The sequence below is a fragment of the Callorhinus ursinus genome, unplaced genomic scaffold (assembly GCF_003265705.2).
Source record: "Callorhinus ursinus isolate GAN/ISIS: 27379988/994484 unplaced genomic scaffold, GSC_fseal_2.0 scaffold18, whole genome shotgun sequence".
NCBI lineage: Eukaryota > Metazoa > Chordata > Mammalia > Carnivora > Otariidae > Callorhinus > Callorhinus ursinus.
Window position 1 is genome coordinate 12040212 of NW_027397080.1, and position 6149 is coordinate 12046360.

The 6149-nt window shown below is 47.5% G+C and overlaps 1 non-coding gene across 1 annotated transcript; it reads left to right on the forward strand.

Annotated features, from left to right (window-relative positions):
* Nucleotides 1-1652: 1652 nt before the first annotated feature.
* On the forward strand, nt 1653-1757 carry LOC112812417 (U6 spliceosomal RNA). Its single transcript, XR_003205276.1, has one exon. It is a non-coding gene; the product is annotated as a U6 spliceosomal RNA (small nuclear RNA).
* The last annotated feature ends 4392 nt before the right edge of the window (nt 1758-6149 follow it).

Below are 6149 nucleotides of genomic sequence, written 5' to 3' on the forward strand. Positions count from 1 at the left end.
CGCGATCCTCACTGCAGCTTGGGAGGTCTGATTATTGTCTCCGTGAACACATCCCTTCTCTGCTTCTCTTCTGCCTTCCCCCATCTGTCCCTCTTCCTACTGTGCTACCTGAAGGCCAGCTTTGTTGGGACTGGCTGAAGCAGGTTTCTGTTACTCGCCAAGATTTTGTAGCTTTGGGCAAATCAGTTAACCTGCCTGGAGGTGGGGAAGATTCAGATAGAAATCTCACAGACACCTCAAGCACCACACATCCGAACCAACCACAGTTTCTCCCCAAACTGTTTCTTCTTTGTGTCCCCATCTCTGTTTTAAGCAAAAACCTGATAGCCATGTCCCTCTTGCTGTCCCCCATCAAATCTATGACCGAAACTTATTAAATTTACCTCCAAAATATTTCTTAAACCTCAATATCCAGTATTTTCCCTTAGCATTTATCCCAGTTTGTAGCTGTATGTTTATTTGTGATCGTGTTTGTACAGTAAGCTCCATGAGAACAACGACCTTGTCTTTTTGCAAGCCATTGTATCACCAACACAGCACTGGCACACAGTAGGTGTTTGATAAAATTTTATTAAATGAATAGATGCATGGCTAGTCCTGTGCTAGGTACTAGGTGTGGAGGCGGACACAGATTTTAAGATGGGACACACAGTTCTATCCTCATGAAGTCATCTATGTAACAAACATGCACCGAGGCCTTCTAGGCTAGCCCCTCAGCGGGACCGGTGCACAAGCTGAACAAGACACCATTTCTACCTTCCTCCTTCATCTTGGAGGGACCACACATGACCAACCTAGACAAATAAGACTCTGGGGTTGGAGGGGTCAAGTGTAGTAGTATATAATAACCTCTACAGTCAGAAGAGTCCAGGGTTTAGAATCTAATGATCCGGCTTCCCAGGCCAGCTTTGCCTACTTCTGGCTGTGTGACCACAAGTCCCTTCTCTCTCTGAAGCTCCATCTTTTCATCTTAAAAAAATGGGAAATAACGGTACTGTCTAAAAGGGCTGAGAGATATGGACAAGATAAATGAAAACACTAAGTGCCAGGTTTTACAACAATGCTGGGTGTAGGTGGCTGACCATGCCTCCTCCTTAGCCTGGAAGAGACTAGCTGACACCCGTTGAACCAGGGCAATTAATCATGACATTCCCTTTCGTTCTCAGAAGTGTCCTGGGTTTGCACCATAAATTATGTGGTCATCCTAGCAATAAGTGTGACACTAGAGTTATCTCCATTGTGCCCTGGAGACACAAAGGTGGGAGGGTGGCGGGGCTGACTGGAGGAAGGGAGGCCGTGACCAAGGAAATGAGTCTGGAAGTATGCAAGTGATTACACCAAATGAAGAGAGATAGGAAAGGCATGAGAGGCAGAGGGACCAGCATTTGCAAAGGAAACAAAACTTGGTAATTTGGGGCATGTTTAGATAACATCAAGAAGGCCCAATGGTGCTCTCTTTGGCAGCACATACACTAAAAATAGAACAATACGGGGCACCTGGGTGGCTCAGGTGGTTGAGCGTCTGCCTTCGGTTCCGGTCATGATCCCGGGACCCTGGGATCAAGTTCCACGGTGGGCTCCCTGCTCAGCGGGGAGCCTGTTTCTCCCTCTGCCTGCTTACTTGTGATCTCTCTCTCTGTCAAATAAATAAGTAAATAAATAAAATCTAAAAAAAAAAAAATGGAACGATACAGAGAAGATTAGCATGCCCCCTATGCAAGGATGACATGCAAACCTGTGAAGTGTCCCATATTTTTAAGGGGCACCTGGCTGGCTCAGTTGGTAGAGCATGTGACTTTTGATCTCGGGATCATGAATTCGAGCTCCACGTTGGGTGTAGAGATTACTTTAAAAAAAAGAAAAAAAGGCCAAATGGGTCTATTCTAAGAGGCATGGAAGGAGATGGGGCTGGCAATGGGAACTGTAGAAGGGATTGACATGAGCTGGTGGCTTCACAAAAGAGACCAATTGAGGAATTGGGGCCAAAGTCCAGGCAAGAGAAATAATGAGGCCTGTAGCCAGGTAAGATTCTATAAGCACTTTAGAAGTAAAATGGACTTGGATGTGGGAGTTGGAGGACAGATCGGGGGCAGGAGAACTTCCAGGTGAATGGGGAGGCCATTCACTGAAGCAGGTGGGGAGAAGGGAGGGCCAAGAAACCTGGAGACAGGAGGCGACCCAGGTTGGACTTGTGGCATTCACCACTCTTGATCCAGAGGGAAAGAGTAGGGGTCATAAGAGGTAGAGGTCACTTCTGAGGCCAGGGGAAGGAGCTGGGGTCTAGTCAGTATTCAGGTGACATCTGATTGAAATTAGCTTTCAGAGCAACCTTGAAAGGCAAGAGAAAGCTCAAAAATAGAGCCTCAAGTAAAGAAAGATCAGATTTTGCAGACCAACTACATTGCATATATTGCACTCCTTGATTATTATGTTCCCACAGTGCCCCACTACCTAATAGAATAAAAGCTGAGGTCCTCAGCCTGGTGCTCAAGGCTTCTAGTGACCTGGCCCCAACCTATCTCTGGTGAATGATTCATATTTCGTCTGGTCATGTTGGGCTCCTCCCTTCTTCTGGAAACACAAGAATTGCTCCTCCCCTGGTCCAACCATATGGTCCAGGTGGGGACTATCAATTTTGGCACCCCATTCCCCCTGATCAAGGGTGTGAGTGAGCATGTGACCAAGCCTGGTCAATCAGAACCCTCCTGAAGGATTCTGGGAGGTTTGGAGCAAAAGGAAGAGACTCTCTCATCTCTCTGATGAGGAAGCTAGGAGGCGTGAGCTGGGGATTGCCGTTGGGCACAGTTCCAGCCTGGAGAGGTAAGTGGTCTGAAAACATCTAAGTAGGGAGAAGATTGTTTCATAGGTACAGGGTTTCAATCTGAGAGATAAAAAAGTTCTGGAGATGGATGGTGGTGAAAGTTGCACAAACAATGTGAATATAATTAATGGTCACTGAATCCCACACTTAAAATTGGTTATAGTGGTATTTTATGTAATGTACACTTTACCACAATTCAAAGAAGAGGGAGGAGGAGAAGGTGGAGGAACAGTTGCCGGCAGACAAGCAAAGTTAAAAGCTGGAGGAGGGCAGGTGGCTCCCGGGTGTGGTTGGTCCTTGGGCCCGGTTGCTGTAGTACTTGTCTATAAGAGTTGCATGAGCCAAGAAACGTGCTCTTTTGGCATAGGCTAGTTCACGTTGGGCTTCTTTTCCTTGCATCTGATGGAGTCCTAACATAGGAACTTTCCATTCTCTCTTCTCTCTCACATCCTTTCAGACATTCTCTTCTCCTGTCACACCCTGCTGCTCACATTTCCTCAGACCAATCCTGTGCCTCTCCTCCAGGCTCCCTCTGCCCTTTCCCCTACTTATGAGTGTCAACTCCTACTCATCCTTGGAGACCCAGCTCAAAGGGCTCTTCCCCGGAAAGCCGTTCCTGACCACAAGGCTTACCATGCGTTCCTCTATATATGCCTTCCTTTTTGTACATGTCTTTGTCACCTAGGATCCCAGTGACCTGCTTTCTTGTTTGTAACCCTCATCAGGCTACGTTGTTCATCTCCATGACCCTCATGCCTGACAAACAGCCCAGCACAAAGTATCCTAAATGTTTACTGAACGGGTGAATAGATGAGTAAGAATCCTTCTTTCTCTCATGCCATCTCCCTGAGTCACTTACTCAGTTTCTACCAAGTAGGGACACAGAAAAAAAAAAAAAGTGGGAGGAATTACTTTAGTCCCTCAATTCAAGGGTGAATGGATCCAGAAGGGAAGAAAACCCAGTAGAAATGGGGCCATTGCAAAGTTCAATGGCATTTATGAGAGGTCAGCTTTCTGCCAAAGTTCCGATGGTGGCAGCTTTGAGCTGAGGCAGTTTGTTTGGGTGCCAGTGCCAAGACAAGCAAACATTCAGTGTGTTGAGCTTTTCAGCAAGCTTGGATTCTGACAGCTGCACCGGGAGAAGCACCTAAAAGCCATCTGGGTCTGCCTGGAATCAGGGGATCCCCATCTCCTTCAACACAATCTGACCCAAGGAACAAGGCAGCCCTCTCCCCCACCTTTTGTCCCCACCACAGGCACACACCTCCTCGAAGGGGGCCCTGCAGCTGATGAGGACATTTGGCACTAAGGATAGAATAAAAAATAACTACAGGGAACCGTGGCTTTGATAATACTGGGTACTTACTAGTCCATGGCTCCCCTCTACAATCCCCAGCCTCCCTTGCAGTTAGATTTGGCTCATATGACAAATTCCATTTCCAGGCTGGAGTATTTAATTGCCAGTGCACAACCCTCCAGCAATCTTTCCCTCACTGAAGCAATCCTGAAAGCCTTGTGTGCAGGTTGTGGAGGCGAGGATGGAAAAGCCTGGATCGCTGAGTTTTCCAGTGGAGTAGAGGATATGTATCTTGGAAAGTGCCTTGACCCATATCAGGCATTGCTTGAGTGAGAAAAAATAGACCATTGTTAGGTTAAGCCATTGAGCTATTTGGGTTGTTACCGTAGCAAAGCCTAGCCTATTCTGACCAATATATAGAAATTGTTTTAGCCATCCAGCATCAAACCTCCTTATTCGAAGAGAACATTCCCCCTCCTTATGGTTTTTGCCAAATCCAGTGGTCGCTTCTCTATTCTTTCCTGATTTCTCAGCAGCATTTGTCACAATTGACCACTCCCCGCTGGAAACATTTTACCATGGCTTCTGTGACATCACACCTGCCTGGTTTTTCTCCTCTGACAGCCCCTGTTTCTTAGCTTCCTTTGCTGGCTCCTTTTTCACTATTTTACCTCAAAAGTTTGAAGTTTCTCAGGGCTTATTCCTGGGGACCTTTCTCATGGTTTTACATTCCACCCATGAGAAAGACACCTGGTACCTTCCAGTATTCACTCTACCCTTCTCTGTTAATCACAGAGCCCCTATTTTTAGCTGAGCACGTTGTGTCCAGTTAAAAGACTGTATTTCTCAATATAGCCATGGGACTAGTTTTGGCCAATGAGATGTAAGCAGAAATATGTGGGACTTCCAATGCAGTATCTTAAAAAGAAAGGGTGCACTTTTCCCCCTTTCTCCTCTCTACTTCCAAAGGTGGAACATAATGAGGTGAACTTAAGATTGAAAAGCAAGTGCTGAGTGTAGCAGAGCAGTCCTGGACTGCCTACCCCTGGACTTCTTTTTTTGAACAGAGAAATAAATCTCCCGGTGCTTGGGTAGCTGAGTCAGTTAAGTGTCTGCCTTCAGCCAGGGTCATGATCCCAGGGTCCTGGGATCGAGCCCTGCATCCGCTTCCCCTGTTTGTGTTCTCCTCTCTCTCTGTCAAATAAATAAAATCTTTAAAAAATAAATAAATAAATTTCTATTGTAAGTTTTTTTTTCCTTTGGTTATGTGCAACTGAACCTAACCCTAACAGACCATTCCTGTTGCTGTTCTAGTTGTGTGTTTGCCTCCCATCAGGAAGGCTGCCGAGAGCACAAGAATGACACGTACGGGGTGGGGGTGGGGGGAAAGGTGCTAGGCCTCCTCCCACAAACTGTAAACAACCAAGCTACTAGGAGGATAGAGTGGGAGGTGGGCCTAGCAATACAGTTTATTAGCTCACAGAGAGCACTGAATGCTAGATTAAGGAATTCGGCCTTTATTCTGTAAATCCCTTGCAGATAGGGGACCCTGTCTGTCTTATCTAGTAATGCCTCCACTTTGTAGATGCTTAACGAATGACTGTATTCTTTATTAATTAATGCTGTTAACAAAAGAAGTGTCGGAAGGTGGACCAGTTGGGAATCACCATGTGATCTATCCTGGCCTATGTTTTAGAGATGAAGTAACCTCAGTACCATTTGCTGTAAGGGGCAATCATCCTATCCGTGAGCAAAGGCAAACCGAAACCACCACCCTGGGGATGAAGGCGGTCAGGGTGACGGAATCGGGGGAGGGGGCCAAGAAAACCAGTTGGGTTAGCGCCTCCACAAGATGGCTGCCCTGGAACCCCATGACTGGCAGGAGGCGGAGCTCCGCCCCAGCACGCCCGGCCCCACCCCGCTCGGCCCCGCCCAGCACCCCCCCCTCCGCGCGGCGGTGGCGGGGGGCGGTGCGGGTTGTGAGGTGTCTCCGCGGAGCGCCTGCGCAGTGGGCAGCGGCGCGCGGGGCGG